The sequence below is a fragment of the Balaenoptera physalus genome (assembly GCF_965194825.1).
Source record: "Balaenoptera physalus genome assembly, chromosome: 3".
Lineage (NCBI taxonomy): Eukaryota > Metazoa > Chordata > Mammalia > Artiodactyla > Balaenopteridae > Balaenoptera > Balaenoptera physalus.
In genome coordinates, this window is record NC_138890.1 from 52,462,575 (window position 1) to 52,480,557 (window position 17,983).

At 40.5% G+C, this 17,983-nt stretch overlaps 1 protein-coding gene across 1 annotated transcript in view; it reads left to right on the forward strand.

The window, feature by feature from the left end:
• The window catches only part of HTR4 (5-hydroxytryptamine receptor 4), a 310,244-nt gene that overhangs the window by 108,403 nt on the left and 183,858 nt on the right, over positions 1 to 17,983 (forward strand). The gene's annotated exons all lie outside the window — the stretch shown is intronic.

Here is a 17,983-nt window from a genome sequence, read left to right on the forward strand (position 1 = left end):
TGGGAGCGCGGCGGCAGAAGCTCGGCTCCGCGGCGAGGGGTGGCGGGTCCGGTCCGCCAGGGCGCCTCGCTCCCTCGCCTCAGGCGGAGGGTAGGTGCGGCGAGGGCGCAGGGGTCACGACCCTGCGAGCCCACGTGTTTGCGGGGACGCGGCGGGGGCGGGGCGGCGCGACGGCGACGCGCTGGGGGCTCTGGACTTATGGGACCCGGCTTTACCTCAGGGATGGGCTGCGTGGCGGCTCAGGCTGTAGGTGGGCTGGCTGGTCGTGCAGGACATGCCTCCTGCGTGGGACCACTAGGGTTGGGGCTAGTGCCCTACACTTGTATACGTAAGTACTTGTGAAACTGCTTGTGTGTTCGCTGGCTCTGTGAGGTAGTGTGTGTAAAGGGTGTGTGTGTGAGAGAGAGAAACAACATAGGCTGTGCGTATATAACCGTGTGTGTGTGTGTGTGTGTGTGTGTGTGTGTGAGAGAGAGAGAGAGAGAGAGAGACAGGGTACATGTGTGGACGGTATGGATGGTCCTGGATGTGTAACGGAGAGAGTGTACTCTGTCTAACTCTGTGTGTGTGTGTGTGAGTGAGACAAGATATGCATACCCGGAGTGTATACCTGGCTGTGTGTGTTAAGTGACCGTGAGTGTGTGGGCACGCTGTGCTGCATGAAGCGTTCGCTGTGGCTGCCAGGGCTAGCTTCCTGCAGTTGCCTTTCACAGAATCCCAATCCCAATTTAAGATGCATTTCTTCTCAGCTTGCTACCCAGTGTGTGGCACTGTGCTGTTAGTTGCCTTTGGAAGAAGTGGCTGTTGATACAGGGAAGTGATGGCTGGCAGAGGTGGAGAAGTCATGGCATGAGCTTGTCTTCCTAGAAAACATTGGCTTGATTTCCCATTGGTTCATTAAAATACACAAAAAATGTTTCTTAGGGTACAGGTTTGGCATGAACCAAACGGCGGCTTTTGATGGAAGGACACTGAGGCTAGTTTGCTCTCCTGTCTTAATATTGTTGGGACGGAGTCCCCAGGTCAAAAGCTGTGGGTGACCCTGGAGGTGGTGGGTGGTGTTTGCCTAGTCCCCTGTGTGGAACTTCAGCATTGGTGATGAGGGAGGAGAAGTTGCTGCGTGCTGCTGGTGAGCCCAGATGATGAAGGGAAAGGACACTGGTGACGGATGCAGTTCCCTAGAAACAAGGAAGAAGTCAGGACATCGATGAGACTCGTGGAGCTCTGAGGAGCAGCTCTCAAGAAATGATGAGTGCGGAAAAAATTAGTATAAAGTAAAGAGGATTTGCATCATTCTCGAGTCATTTTTCCATCTTACGTTTATTTTTTCCATGCCAACCTTACTTAGCCTACACTCACTCCTGTGTTTTGGGAAATGTCTTTGTTATAATTATTATTGTACAGTTCAGTGGGTCATCATTTAAACTCCAGGAGAACTGTAGCACATCAGGCTAGCAGGAGCTTCAGGGAGTGTTCAGTTCAGCACATGTTGAGCAGACAGAGGTCCTAGGGCTCAGAGGACAGTGACGCTTTTGGTTCCTCTGAGTTATCTGGATTTCAGTCCTGAAGCTGCTCCTTCTAGGGGCCACAGTGGCCTTGTAACCTCCAAACTGAATGTGTTTTCTTCCACTCGAGTTCTCCCGGACCCCCCTGACACTGTTCATCCCCTCATCTCTTTCCCTAACTTCACAGACTGAAGAACAGCACCTGAAACCCAGCATAAGTACCTGCTACCCAGACCACCTCCTGACTTCCCCATCTGTTATTGAACCACCACCATCCTCCAAGTCACCCTGGCTGGGAACTGAAGTCACCTCTTTATTTCTCCTCTTTCTTTATCAGTAGTGACCACAGCTTAATCAATAGGTGGGTCTTATCCATTTTTGCTCAATATCTCTTGAACCTAATTTTTTTGTTTGTTTGTTTTTTATTCCCACTTCCAGCACCTAATCAGGTGAGACCCATATTCAGGGATTTCCAGAGATAGGAACAGATACAGACTGTGATCATTGAAAAAATGCAAAATAAAGGCACATAGAGAAGTCCCTTGATATTATCAGTGAGTAATACATAAGTTCTTTGGAAGAATCTGGACCTTCTGATGGTTGTAGTATTATGTGACCTAGATCAAGTCTCTCAGCCTTTCTAAATCTCAGTTTCTTCATCTGTGAAATGAAATGGAAGATTTCGACTAGAGTCTATTTGCTAAATCATATCCAAGGTTTTTTCCAGCTCTAAAATTATCTGATTATCATTGATGTTCTTTGTTTTAGTGAGAAAATTTTATCCTAATGTCTTATGATTACCTTCCAATATCTAACCATCTTTTTTAAAAAAAAAATTCAGTTTGTCTTCAGGGAAAGGAGCTAGGCAAAGGGAAAAGGGTGAAAATGCACTATTGACTTAGTTTTGTGGTTGAGCATTAACTGCACACATCAAGCCTTAGAGTTGGAAAGGTCTTATAGGTCACCCATTCTCACCTCCCATCAAGTGCCAAAATCTTCCATACTATTGCCTTTTTGAAAATTAAAAAAAAATCTGTCAAGCCTTCTTAAGATAACTTCGAACAACGTTGTAATTCAGGGTTTCTCAAACCTCTTGTACCATTAATGTTTTGGGCTAGATAATTTTTTGTTGTGAGGGCCTAGCTTGTCCATAGTAGGATGTTTAGCAGCATCTCTGGCACCCATTAGATGCCAGTAGCGACTCCCTGTTGTGATAACCAAAAATATCTCCAGATGTTACCAGTATCTCCTTGGGGGACAAAGTACCCCCCAAACACCTGTTGAGAACGACTGTTGTAATTCAAACACAAATCTTGGGGCCTTGAACAGAAAGACCTTACAACAAAGTATTTTAGTAGATAGATGAACTGCTGTGTTGCTAGCTGCTTTTCCACCCCCTTCCAAAGTAGCCACCCTCACACGTTTACCTTTATCCCTCCTGGTTTCTCACTGCCTTGTTGCTATGTCTGGAAATGCTCAAGATGCTGCTGAAGGCTGAGAAGTGTTTTAGAGACAACATAGTAATGATCCTAATAGCTCACATTAATCCAGCCCTTATTATGTGCCAGACACAGTTCTAAATGCTTTACATGGATAATCTCATTTAATCTGCATTAAGAATCCTATAGGAGAGATACTTTATTCTCTCCGTCTTATTAGAGATGGGGTAACTCATACTTAGAGAGGTGGAATAACATGTCCAAGTTCGTTTAGCTGTGAAGTGGTGGAGCTGGGGTTGGGCTGTGTGCTCCAGAGTCTTTGTTTTGAAACTTTGTTCCCCACATTAAACTGCCTCTGAGAATGGGATCTTGATGTTACAGGGTAGAAATGATCTTAAACATTGTCTGTTTCAATTGTAGAATCAAGTCTGCTTCTGGGAAGGTTAGAGACTGTGAGGTTGATAGTTGTATTCAGTTGACATATTGTGACTTCTTCCCTTTTTTGTCTTCTCCTCTCTCTTTGTAATTCAGGTTATTCAGAAATAGCTCTAAGGCATATGCAGAGTGAGAGAGGTGGTGGCAGGGTTGGTTAAATTGGGGGAGAAGGGCTCAAGGGAAAGGAAGAATGGCAGAAAGAAGCAAACAATGGCTGAGACATTTCTTTTTCCATTAAGTCCTCACTATTATCTAAACTTTAGATATCTCTTTTATCACCCAAATTAAAGTTGCCGTATTTTTATCAATTCCCTCCTTCTGTATTCTTCTTGGCCCGCCCTTTCATTCTTCCATTCTGCTTGCTGTTTTTATACTTTGGGACAGTAGAAAGTAGTACACATTTGGAGAGAGGGAAATATAAGTGTGATATAAATAGCCACCCAACAGGCTTATGGATAGGGCTAACCTTAAGTATAGTCAGAGTAAGAATGACTACTTTACCAATTACCATTAATATTGAAGATCCAAGGCAAGCCCTAAGAAGGTTGACTATTTCCTTTAAGACCCTATATCAACACACAGATTGCTGATCCCCACTCCTAGAGTTTCTGATTCAGTGCTTCTGGGTTGCGGTCTGAGGATTTGCATTTCTAACAGATTCCCAGGTGATGCTGATGCTGCTTTCCAGGGACCACAATTGGAAAACCACATGGTTAAGACCTAATAACCAAATAAAGCTCACAACTCACCCACTTGAGATTTTTTAAATAAAAAGACATCTTATTTTTAAGATCACTAAATATTTGGATTTAGGAGAATCAATAAATAAAGCAAGATTGAAAGACAATAAGTGCTAGGGGCTAACTGACATCTCTCACTAAGCATCTAAGCTTTGCCTCTCATTTTGAATTTCAGAAAAACGTATTCTTTTTCTCAGCTGTGATACTTCTGGGTTAATAGTTCTGATCTTAGATCTTTTCTTGTTCCCTCCTTCCACCTACCACTCAATTTGGGTGATAAAAGTCCTCATTAGTCACAGAATAATCCAAATAAAAAGTACTTTAATATCTTGTCTACTGCCAGATAAATTCTGACCAGTCCCTCTGAGATTAAGAAATATATGTTATCTGTGCATCCAGCTTTTGCTTCCTGTTGCTTTATACATTTTTCCCTTTCGAATCATCAGCAGCACAATGAAGAAACCCAACAGAAACTCCAGTCAAAACATTAATATGTAACTGATTAATTTTTTTAAAATTTCAATCAGAAAAGTTTCTTTTAAACCCAAATTTCAAACTCAGTCAACTCCTTTCTTCTTCTTGACTGCCAGCATCAGTCTCTTTTTGCATGACCACACATCCTACACCTAAACAAGGTGTCTCCGAGTACTTACTCAGAAAGATTTAGTGATTGTGAAACTCAGATGCAATTTAAATAATGTTTATTGGATACTTACTCTGTGCTGTGGAGTTGTTACACCTAGTTTTTTAAAATTTTTCAATCAGTCACTGAGAGATGAGGGGTTTTTGTTGTTGTTTAGCGATGAGGAAACCAAGGCCTGGAAATTTAAATAAACTCTTATATTATTAGAAAGCTAATTGTATTAGTAAATATGTTTTTTCCTCATACATAATAAAAGCCAACTTTAGCTTGCTTAAACAGAAAGTGAAATTTATTGGAAGGATAATGGGACTTCTCATAGATCAAGGAACTAGACCCCAGGAAGGATGGGAACCAGGTCATCTCTGGAGAACTCAGTTGCAGGCATTCACAATCTTTTCCCCATTGCTCTTCAGTTAATATGACACATTCCCACAAGTGTGTCTCTTGGTTCAGACTCTCAAGAGAAAGGATCTGATGGCCCAAGGTCATAGCAGAAGAGTAGTTGCTGTGGGCTCACTCTTGTATTGTGGTAGGTATTCCTAGTAAAAGTGGTGTAGAAGATGCTTGAATGAATATCTCCTGTTGTCACATACCTAGTTGGCAGAGACAGAATTTGAACTCAGGTTTGACTCTAAATCTGATGCATGTCTCCTACCAAAGGGATAGTTGAGAGAGAAACACATTAATTTGGCATGTAATAATGGCCATTTGCCTTTATTTTCAAGGTCCTCCCCATGTTAGCCATTCCCTGCATAGGGTCCTGCAGCTTTCATTTGTGCATACCTCCTGGTTTCTCATACTTCTGTGACTGCATCCTGGCTCCTCCCTGTCCATCTGGTCTCTATGCCACGTGGCCTGGCTTCTCACGCTGCTCATGCATGTCATGTCTGTGGCTCACCTAGCACAGCTCTGACTCACAGACTGTACGAGCTGAAGGGATCTATCATCTTGTCCCATCTTCTACCTGTACAGTAAATAATCATTTCTAAAATATGCCAAGCACTTACCATGAGCATTGCTGAGAGCTCTATATCTGATCCAACTCTTCTAACAACCATGTTGTTGCCTTTTGGGGGGTTTATTTCCCAATATTTTATTGTAAAAAAACTACTTAAATGTTGAAAGACTTGTATAGTGAATACCTATATACTTACCACATAGGTTCTACAATTAACATTTTACTAACTTGCTCTATCATATTTCTATCTATTCACTCCTCTATCCATTCAGCAATTCATTTTTTGGATGATTTCAAAGTAAGCTGTTGTTCCTTTTTTAAAAAAATTAAAGATTTCTTATTTTTATTTTTTTTAACATCTTTATTGGAGTATAATTGCTTTACAACGGTGTGTTGGTTTCTGCTTTATAACAAAGTGAATCAGCTATACATATACATATATCCCTGTATCTCCTCCCTCTTGTGTCTCCCTCCCACTCTCCCTATCCCATCCCTCTAGGTGGTCACAAAGCACTGAACTGATCTCCCTGTGCTATGCGGCTGCTTTCCACTAGCTCAGTATTTTACATTTGGTAGTGTATATACGTCCATGCCACTCTCTCACTTCGTCCCAGCTTACCCTTCCCCCTCCCCGTGTCCTCAAGTCCATTCTCTACGTCTGTGTCTTTATTCCTGTCCCGCCCCTAGGTTCTTCAGAACCTTTCTTTTTTTTTTATTTTTTACATTCTATATATATGTGCTAGCATACAGTATTTGCTTTTCCCTTTCTGACTTACTTCACTTTGTATGACAGACTCTAGGTCCATCCACCTCACTACAAATAACTCAATTTCATTTCTTTTTATGGCTGAGCAATCTTCCATTGTATATATGTGCCACATCTTCTTTATCCATTCATCTGTCGATGGACACTTAGGTTGCTTCCATGTCCTGGCTATTGTAAATAGAGCTGCAATGAACATTGTGGTACATGACTCTTTTTGAATTATGGTTTTCTCACGGTATATGCCCAGTAGTGGGATTGCTGGGTCGTATGGTAGTTCTATCTTTAGTTTTTTAAGGAAGCTCCATAATGTTCTCCATCAATTTACATACCCACCAACAGTGAAAGAGGGTTCCCTTTTCTCCAAACCCTCTCCAGCATTTATTGTTTGTAGATTTTTTGATGATGGCCATTCTGACCGGTGTGAGGTGGTACCTCATTGTAGTTTTGATTTGCATTTCTCTAATGATTAGTGATGTTGAGCATCTTTTCATGTATTTGTTGGTAATCTGTATATCTTCTTTGGTCTTCTGCCCATTTTTGGATTGGGTTGTTTGTTTTTTTGATATTGAGCTGCATGAGCTGCTTGTAAATTTTGGAGATTAATCCTTTGTCAGTTGCTTCATTTGCAAATATTTTCTCGCATTCTGAGGGTTGCCCTTCCATCTTGTTTATGGTTTACTTTGCTGTGCAAAAGCTTTTAAGTTTCATTAGGTACCATTTGTTTATTTTTGTTTTTATTTCCATTTCTCTAGGAGGTGGGTCAAAAAAGATCTTGCTGTGATTTATGTCATAGAGTATTCTGCCTATCTTTTCCTCTAAGAGTTTTATAGTGTCTGGCCTTACATTTAGGTCTTTAATCCATTTTGAGTTTATTTTTGTGTATGGTGTTAGGGAGTGTTCAAATTTCATTCTTTTACATGTAGCTGTCCAGTTTTCCCAGCACCACTTACTGAAGAGGCTGTCTTTTCTCCATTGTATATTCTTGCCTCCTTTATCAAAAATAAGGTGACCATATGTGCATGGGTTTATCTCTGGGCTTTCTATCCTGTTCCGTTGATCTATATTTCTGTTTTTGTGCCAGTACCATACTGTCTTGATTACTGTAGCTTTGTAGTATAGTCTGAAGTCTGGGCGCCTGATTCCTCCAGCTCCGTTTTTCTTTCTCAAGATTGCTTGGGCTATTCAGGGTCTTTTGTGTTTCTATACAAACTGAAATTTTTTGTTCTAGTTCTGTGAAAAATGCCATTGGTAGTTTGATGGGGATTGCATTGAATCTGTAGATTGCTTTGGGTAGTATAGTCCTTTTCACAATGTTGATTCTTCCAATCCAAGAACATGATATATCTCTCCATCTGTTTGTATCATCTTTAATTTCTTTCATCAGTGTCTTATAGTTTTCTGCATACAGGTCTTTTCTCTCAGGTAGGTTTATTCCTAGGTATTTTATTCTTTTTGTTGCAGTGGTAAATGGGAGTGTTTCCATAATTTCTCTTTCAGATTTTTCATCATTAGTGTGTAGGAATGCAAGAGATTTCTGTGCATCAATTTTGTGTCCTGCTACTTTACCAAATTCACTGATTAGCTCTAGTCTTTTCTGGTAGCATCTTTAGGGTTCTCTATGTATACTATCTTGTCATCTGCAAACAGTGACAGCTTTACTTCTTTTCCGATTTGGATTCTTTTTATTTTGTTATTTTCTCTGATTGCTGTGGCTAAAACTTCCAAATCTATGTTGAATAATAGTGGTGAGAGTGGAAAACCTTGTCTTTTTCCTGATCTTAGAGGAAAAGGTTTCAGTTTTTCAACATTGAGAATGATGTTGGCTGTGGGTTTGTTATATATGGCCTTTATTATGTTGAGGTAAGTTCCCTCTATGCCTACTTTCTGGAGGGTTTTTATCATAAATGGGTGTTGAATTTTGTCAAAAGCTTTTTCTGCATCTATTGAGATGATCATATGGTTTTTATCCTTCAATTTGTTAATATGTTTTATCACATTGATTGATGTGCATATATTGAAGAAACCTTGCATTCCTGGGATAAACCCCACTTGATCATGGTGTATGATCCTTTTAATGTGCTGTTGGATTCTGTTTGCTAGTATTTTGTTGAGGATTTTTGCATTTATGTTCATCAGTGATATTGGCCTGTAGTTTTCTTTCTTTGTGACATCTTTGTCTGGTTTTGGTATCAGGGTGATGGTGGCCTCGTACAATGAGTTTTGGAGTGTTCCTCCCTCTGCTATATTTTGGACGAGTTTGAGAAGTATAGGTGTCAGTTCTTCTCTAAATGTTGTTAGAATTCACCTGTGAAGCCATCCGGTCCTGGGCTGTTGTTTGTTGGAATATGTTTAATCACAGTTTCAGTTTCAGTGCTTGTGATTGGTCTGTTTATATTTTCTATTTCTTCCTGGTTCAGTCTCAGAAGGTTGTGTTTTTCTAAGAATTGGTCCATTTTTTCCAGGTTGTCCATTTTAGTGGCATATGGTTGCTTGTAGTAATCTCTCATGATCCTTTGTACTTCTGCAGTGTCAGTTGTTACTTCTCCTTTTTCATTTCTAATTCCATTGATTTGAGTCTTCTCCCTTTTTTTCTTGATGAGTCTGGCTAATGGTTTATCAATTTTGTTTCCCTTCTCAAAGAACCAGCTTTTAGTTTTATTGATCTTTGCTATTGTTTCCTTGATTTCTTTTTCATTTATTTCTGATCTGATCTTTTTGATTTCTTTCCTTCTGCTAACTTTGGGTTTTTTTTTTCTTCTTTCTCTAATTGCTTTAGGTTGTTTATTTGAGATTTTTCTTGTTTCTAGAGGTAAGATTTTATTGCTATAAACTTCCCTCTTAGAACTGCTTTTGCTGCATCCATAGGTTTTGGGTCATCATGTTTTCATTGTCATTTGTTTCTAGGTACTTTTTGATTTCCTCTTTGATTTCTTCAGTGATCTCTTGGTTATTTAGTAGTGTACTGTTTAACCTCCATGTGTTTGTATTTTTTACAGATTTTTTCCTGTAATTGATATCTAGTCTCATAGCGTTGTGGTCGGAAAAGATACTTGATATGATTTCAATTTAAGAAAATTTACCGAGGCTTGATTTGTGACCCAAGATATGATGTATCCTGGAGAATGTTCCATGAGCACTTGAGAAGAAAGTGTATTCTATTCTTTTGGATGGAATGTCCTATAAATATCAACTAAATCCATCTTGTTTTATGTATCATTTACAGCTTGTGTTTCCTTATTTATTTTTATTTTGGATGATCTATCCATTGATGAAAGTGGGGTGTTAAAGTCCCCTACTATGATTGTGTTACTGTCGATTTCCCCTTTTATGGCTGTTAGCATTTGCCTTATATATTGAGGTGTTCCTATGTTGGGTACATAAATATTTACAATTGTTATATCTTCTTCTTGGATTGATCTCTTGATCATTATGTAGTGTCCTTCTTTGTCTCTTGTAATAGTCTTTATTTTAAAGTCTATTTTGTCTGATATGAGAATTGCTACTGCAGCTTTCTTTTGATTTCCATTTGCATGGAATATCTTTTTCCATCCCCTCACTTTCAGTCTGTATGTGTCCTTAGGTCTGAAGTGGGTCTCTTGTAGACAGCATATATATGGGTCTTGTTTTTATATCCATTCAGCCAGTATATATCATTTGGTTGGAACATTTAATCCATTTACATTTAAGGTAATTATCAATATGTATGTTCCTATTACCATTTTCTTAATTATTTTGGGTTTGTTATTGTAGGTCTTTTCCTTCTGTGTTTCTTGCCTAGAGAAGTTCCTTTAGCATTTTTTGTAAAGCTGGTTTGTTGGTGCTAAATTCTCTTAGCTATTGCTTGTCTGTAAAGGTTTTAATTTCTCCATCGAATCTGAAGGGAGACCCTTGCTGGGTAGAATAAACTTGGTTGTAGATTTTTCCCTTTCATCACTTTAAATATGTCCTGCCACTCCCTTCTGGCTTGCAGAGTTTCTGCTGAAAGATCAGCTTTTAACCTTATGGGGATTCGCTTGTATGTTATTTGTTGCTTTTCCCTTGCTGCTTTTAATATTTTTTCTTTGTTTTTAATTTTTGATAGTTTGATTAATATGTGTCTTGGCATGTTTCTCCTTGGATTTATCCTGTATGGGACTGTCTGCGCTTCCTGGACTTGATTGACTATTTCCTTTCCCATATTAGGGAAGTGTTCAACTATAATCTCTTCAAATAATTTCTCAGTCCCTTTCTTTTTCTCTTCTCTGACCCCTATAATTTGAATGTTCGTGTGTTTAATGTTGTCCCAGAGGTCTCTGAGTCTGTCCTCAATTCTCTTCATTCTTTTTCTTTATTCTGCTCTGCGGTAGTTATTTCCATTATTTTATCTTCCAGGTCACTTATCCGTTCTTCTGCCTCAGTTATTCTGCTATTGATTCCTTCTAGAGAATTTAAAATTTCATTTAGTGTGTTGTTCATCATTGTTTGCTCTTTAGTTCTTCTAGGTCCTTGTTAAATGTTTCCTGTATTTTCTCCATTCTGTTTCCCAGATTTTGGATCATTTTTACTATCATTACTCTGAATTCTGTTTCAGGTAGACTGCCTATTTCCTCTTCGTTTGTTTGGTCGGGTGGGTTTTTACATTGCTCCTTCATGTGATGTGTGTTTCTCTTTTAATTTTGCTTAACTTACTGTGTTTGGGGTCTCCTTTTCACAGGCTGCAGTTTCGTTGTTCCCGTTTTTTTTGGTGTCTGCCCCCAGTGGCTAAGGTTGGTTCACTGGGTTGTGTAGGCTTCCTGCTGGAGGGGACTGGTGCCTGTGTTCTGGTGGATGAGGCTGGATCTTGTCTTTCTGGTGGGCAGGACCATGTCTGGTGGTGTGTTTTGGGGTGTCTGTGACCTTTTTATGATTTTAGGCAGCCTCTCTGCTAATGGGTGGGGTTGTGTTCCTCTCTTGCTAGTTGTTTGGCATGGGGTGTCCAGCACTGTAGTTTACTGAATGTTGAGTGGAGCTTGGTCTTAGCTTAGAGATGGAGATCTCTGGGAGAGCTTTCGCTGTTTGATATTATGTGGGGCCAGGAGGTCTCTGGTGGACCAATGTCCTGAACTCAGCTCTCCCACCTCAGAGACACAGGCCTGACACCCGGCCAGAGCACCAAGACCCTGTCAGCTACACGGCTCAGAAGAAAAGGAGAATAAAAGAAAGAAAGAACGAAAATAAATAAATAAATAAATAAAATACTTAAAATAGAAAATTTAAATAAATTATTAAAAATAAAAATATTAAAAAGTAATAAAAGAAAGCAAGCAAGAAAGAAGAGAGCAACCAAACCAAAAAACAAATCCACCAATGATAACAAGTGCTAAAAACTATACTAAAAAAACAAAAAGCAAAAAACAAAAAAAACGGATAGACAGAACCCTAGGACAAATAGTAAAAGCAAAGCTCTACAGAGAAAATCACACAAAGAAGCATACACATACACACTCACAAAAAGAGAAAAAGAAAAAAAAATATATGTCTATATATAAAAAGGAAGAGAGCAACCAAATCAATAAACAAATCTACCGATGATAATAAACTCTAAATACTAAACTAAGATAAACATAAAACCAGAAACCAGTCAGGCGCATACAGCAACCCCCAAGTCTACAGTTGCTCTCAAAGTCCACTGCCTCAATTTTGGGATGATTCGTTATCTATTCAGGTATTCCACAGATGCAGGCACATCAAGTTGATTGTGGAGATTTAATCCTCTGCTCCTGAGGCTGCTGGGGGAAATTTCCCTTTCTCTTCTTTGTTCGCACAGCTCCTGGGGTTCACCTTTGGATTTTGCCCTGCCTTTGTGTGTAGGTCGCCTGAGGGCGTCTGTTACCCGCCCAGACAGGACGGGGTTAAAGTAGCAGCCGATTAGGGGGCTCTGGTTCACTCAGGCCAGGGGGAAGGAGGGGTACGGGATGCGGGGTGAGCCTCCAGCTGCAGAGGCTGGCATGACGTTGGAACAGCCTGAGGTGCGCTGTGCGTTCTCCCGGGGAAGTTGTCCCTGGGTCACGGGACCCTGGCAGTGGTGGGCTGCACAGGCTTTCAGGAGGGGAGGTGTGGATAGTGACCTGTGCTCGCACACAGGGTTCTTGGTGGTTGCAGCAGCAGCCTTAGCATCTCATGGCTGTCTCTGGTGTCCGCGCTGATAGACGAGGCTCGCGCCCATCTCTGGAGCTCATTTAGGCGGTGGTCTGAATCCCCTCTCCTCGTGCACCCTGAAACAATGGTCTCTTGCCTGTTAGGCAGGTCCAGACTTTTTCCCGGATTCCCTCCCGGCTAGCTGTGGCGCACTAGCCCCCTTCAGGCTGTGTTCACGTGGCCAACCCCAGTCCTCTCCCTGGGATCCGACCTCTGAAGCCCGAGCCTCAGCTCCCAGCCCCCACCCGCCCCGGCGGGTGAGCAGACAAGCCTCTCGGGCCGGTGAGGGCTGGTCGGCACCGATCCTCTGTGCGGGACTCTCTCCGCTTTGCCCTCTGCACCCCTGTTGCTGTGCTCTCCTCTGTGGCTCCAAAGCTTCCCCCTCCCCACCCCGCCCACCCCTGTCTCCACCAGTGAAGGGGCTTCCTAGTGTGTGGAAACTTTTCCTCCTTTACAGCTCCTTCCCTGAGGTTCAGGTCCCGTCCCTATTCTTTTGTCTCTGTTTTTTCTTTTTTCTTTTGTCCTACCCAGGTACGTGGGGAGTTTCTTGCCTTTTGGGAAGTCTGAGGTCTTCTGCCAGCGTTCAGTAGGTGTTCTGTAGGAGCTGTTCCTTATTTTTGATGTATTTATGGGGAGGAAGGTGATCTCCACGTCTTACTCCTCTGCCATCTTGAAGGTCTCTCTTAAGCTGTTGTTTCTAATTCTCGTTTTTATCACTGGGAAACTGAGACCAAGACAGGTGACATGAGTTGCCTAAGGTCATTCCTGAGGAGGTAGTGGATTTAATGCTGTTGCTCTGACTCCCCCAAACCATTTTCTTAACCGCCAAGCAGCATTGTATCTCCTGGAAGGGGAGAAAGAAAGACTCACTCAAGGTCACTTAGTGGCAGGGCAATGACCAGCACCCAGTTCATCTGATTCTCAAGCCCCTGAAATTTCCATTGCATTGAGCCGTGATAGTCTACTTTCCATGTAGAAGCAGTGTTTCTTCTGCTCCACAAATATAGGTACTTTACCACCTACCAAATCTCTGGAAAATCTGATTTTTGACACAGATGATTTTGCAAAACACTCTTCCTTCTCAACATTTTAAAATAATTTGTGGAAATGATAGGCTGGGAAATTATCATTCTAGATAACTTTTTACAGTGTTCAGAGGACTTTCACATGTGTTATCTTATTTGAACTTCATGAGTAATAGCAGATATGCAAGACCGGTGGGCTGGATATCTTAAACACGTTGAACAGCTGGAGACCTGGGACTTATGGAAGCAAAATGAGGAACTCAGTGTCACATACTGCTATGAGCAAAGTTGGGCTTTCATAACAAAAAAATTATTCTCTTTCAGGTGGCAGTAGACATTCTGTAAGTTTTGATGAGCTACATAAATATCTAATTAATAAAAATGAACTGGAAAAGTTGATCTGGATCCTTTATGGGATGACTTAATGGTTGAAAGGTCTGGGCTCTGGTGTGGCCTTAGATAACATCTTCTTTCTATGCCTCAGTTTCCTTGTCTGTGAAATGGTATAATTGTAGTACTCCTTTGTAGCATGATGTGAAGATGAAATGAGGCAATGAATGTGAAGAATTTGGTACTTAATATGTGTTAAACAAATATCAGTTATAGAAACATGTCATTACTCCTCTCCTGCTTCTTCCCCAGGAGTCTTCTCTTCTGTGTTAAGTGGGCCCCTTTAAAATCTATGGTTTGGTTTTATATTTTCCAAGAGATTTGTTTGGGAACTATTGGTAGGAAACTGTGGGCAGCAGCCTTTTGGGAGGTAACATCTTATTAGTCCAGTAAAGATGCAGCTTCTGCTCAAGAATTTACATCTAAGCTCTAAATAGCACACGTCCTTTGAGATTGCACTGGCGTGCTTAATTGTATATGATAATCAGCACATGATATCTGAAGTAGAGTGTTCTGTATACACTGTTTTCTACTCCAGGAGGTTCAGGAGAAATAGAAAAGAGTGAGGACAGAAGAGGTATATATGCTGGCGTAGACTTTTCTTTTGGCATGCATAGCAAATACTGTAATCCTGGTCTCTCAGCTGATGAGGCATTTAAACAGATACAGGAAAACAAAGAGGATTTCAGAAGGGCATGCTCACCTGGTGGATTGCAGTCCAACCTTGATGTGTTTTCCAAACTGCTCTCCACGAATCATCTGCACCAGAATCACTGAGACATTTGTTAAAATGCAGATTCCTGGACCTAGTGATTCAGATATTCTTTGAGTGAGGCACCTGAATCTGCAGTTTTGCAAGTGATTTTTAGGTATTCGAATGTTTGAGAACCACTACTGTCAGCAGCATAATTCTGCGAGATACAAAACACTAATTTGGAAGCTTAATTTAGATGGAATGCAAATTTTGGCTTGACCTCCCAATTCCAGGCCTCTGAAATCGGTAGTGACAAAACCCTTTGGGTATTTTCAGGCTCAGCTTTCAGAGACCTATTCTGTAGAGAAGAAGAATAATTTCTGTAACCACATCCCAAAGTAGGGGAGATCAGCCCCCAGGTGCCTAGCTGCCTTTGTGGAGAAGTAGAGTATGAAACATACAGACTCCAGTGACTGAGGCACTGCCAAACTGGAGACCACCTTGATACAATAGCTGGCTAACTTTATATTGTGAACTTTCTGGGCACCTGCTTTCTAAGTATTCATTTTCATTTATTTTTTGCAGTAACTTTGTGATATTGGTATTATGCTTACCCCTGTTATACAGATGAGGCCACTGAGGCTAAGAAAAGTAAGTAATTTGTCCAAGGGCATACTGGTAATTGATGCCTTGAATCAGGGGCTGGCAAACTATCTGATTGGCTGCCTGTTTTTGACTGGCCTGCGAGCTCAGAATGATTTTTACATTTTGTAATTGTTGAAAAAAATCTAAAGAAGAATACTATTTTGTGACAAGTGAAAATTATATGAGATTCAAATTCAGTGTCCACACATAAATTTTATTGGAAAACAGTCATGCTCATTCATTTATGTATTGTCTGTGGCTGTTTTCATACTATAACACCAGAGTTGAGTAGCTGTGATAATGATCTGATGCTAGAAAAAGCCTAAAACATTTGCTAAATGGCCCTTTACAGAAAACAAAAAACAAAAAAACAACTGCCAATCTCTGCTTTAAACCACTATGCTAGCATTTCCCAAACTTCAGTCATTTGAGTAATACCCTTGTGATTCTTGCCACCTTCTCATGCAAGCATCTGGAGCATTATCTGCATAGCACTTTTCTTTAGATCAGTTAGTTTTCCTTAAATAAATTTATTTTACAGAGAAAGAAAATTATAAGTGGAAACCAGTACCAACTGCAAGAAATGGAAGGTAACTGTAAAAAAAAAAATGCAAAAAACACAATGTATCAGATTTCAGCTAAATAGTTGGAGCAGATACTATCAACTGTTCCTCCCATTTTCCCACAGATCCCCTTACCATTTCTGTGTATACCATCCTGACTTCCAATGATGAACCAACATAATTTTTGGAGGGCTGCCCTCAGTCTGCTGAAATCACCTTTCTCACAAGCACAATGGACTGGAGATGCCTGGGAATCCATGTCCCCCTATGGACAGCTCTTAAGCAATACATAATGGCTGTGGGAGTATCAATACCCCCAGTTCCCTCCCCACTTGTCCAGGATAATTCTGAGGCATACGTTTTACACTGTTTCCCAGAACTTCCCTGTGGGATTAAGCTTCAGTGGCTTATAAGCTGCCTTTCATCCTCTTTCCTGTATCATTACTTCCCTGCCAGTGTACCTGCACCTGCCAAATCAAATATGTGCATCTATTTAATCCTCACCTCAAGATCTGCTTCTTAGGGGGACCTCAGTAAGACAGTAGTGTTTCTAACCAAAGCCTGTGAGCCTTCGACCCGTTTTTTATTATAAAAGAGAGATTACCAAATATCAGGAAGGACTCGAAGATAAGCTAACACATATATGAATCCTTTTCTTCAGTGTAAACAACAGTGATTAAAATAGAAAATGAAAAAACACATTTTTTTACCATATGATCCAATGGTACTTCTATCCACCTATTGCCTAATATCATGTGCTTTCTCCAGGAGACGTGAGAAAACATTGGGAAATCTGTGTTTTACCTTAAGGAGTCATCCCAAGAACAGCAGCATCAGCAATACCTGGGCACTTGTTAGAAATGCAAATTATTCATTCTAAACTTACTGAATCAGAAACTTGGGGGTAGGACTCAGCCATTGTGTTTTAACAAGCCTCCAGGTGATTCTCATGCATGCTTAAACTTGAGAACCACTGCTCTACAGTAAACAGTCTCTTATTTAGTTCGCTCTCGCTGCATTCCTGGATTTCATCAGAATTCAGAATCATCCAAGACTTGCTTCGTCCCCTCAAACGTGACTGACGGATGGTTTTCTGGCTTCTGTTTGAGCCTCCCACTGAGGTGGACCTTGTTACTTGCCAAGGCACACAGGTCAATAATTGGACAGCTCTGATGTCAGATGATTTACCTCATAATGCGGTTCAAACTTCTCTTGAGACTCCCACCATCTCCCCTTTGGCAACACAAAGACAAGGCTAATTGCTTCTCTAATTATCAAGTTGAACTTTCATATCATGTCATACCATTCATTCAAAAATACTGATCGCGTACTGTGTCTCTTTCCATGTAGAACCTGTCACCATATTGGGAGTGGGACATTAATCAAGTGATCAGAAAAGTAAATATATAAATAAATGACTTGAATCTTCTTTTTTTTCTTCATGAAATATCCAGATCCACATTTAATTGGATCTGATTTCTTGTAACCTCACAGTCCTCATCACGTTATTTGGGGGTGGTGGGGGATCTATGCCTTAAAAAAATACAATTTCTAGAAATGCTCTAGATATGCTCCATTCAGTTCTACATGAAATGGAAGTTCATATTCCTCCTTTACATTTCCTGTAATCCATTTTTTCCCCAAAGGTAGAATGGGTATGCCTCTTAAATATTCTTTCATTGGTTAAGGGCTGTTTTCAATATCAGTTTTTTAATAAAGGGACTATAGCTGAGAAATGTTTTCTTACCTAGAAAGAATATTCTTAATTATTTTGAAAAAAATTAAAAGCCATTTTGCATGCTAATTGTATATATTAGAATGGTGGTCCCTTAAGTGTAACTGAGTTGGCATCTGTTTGGATTTTCAGTTATGGAAATGAAACAGCTAGAAGGTTTTTATTTAGACTAAATCTTTCTAGATGACTTAGCACAAACGGCATTTTGACTATCAGCCCTAGAAAGAGACACTTGCAATGAAGGTCTAGCTCCTGGAATACAGACTCTTTTTTTTTTTTTTCATGGTTT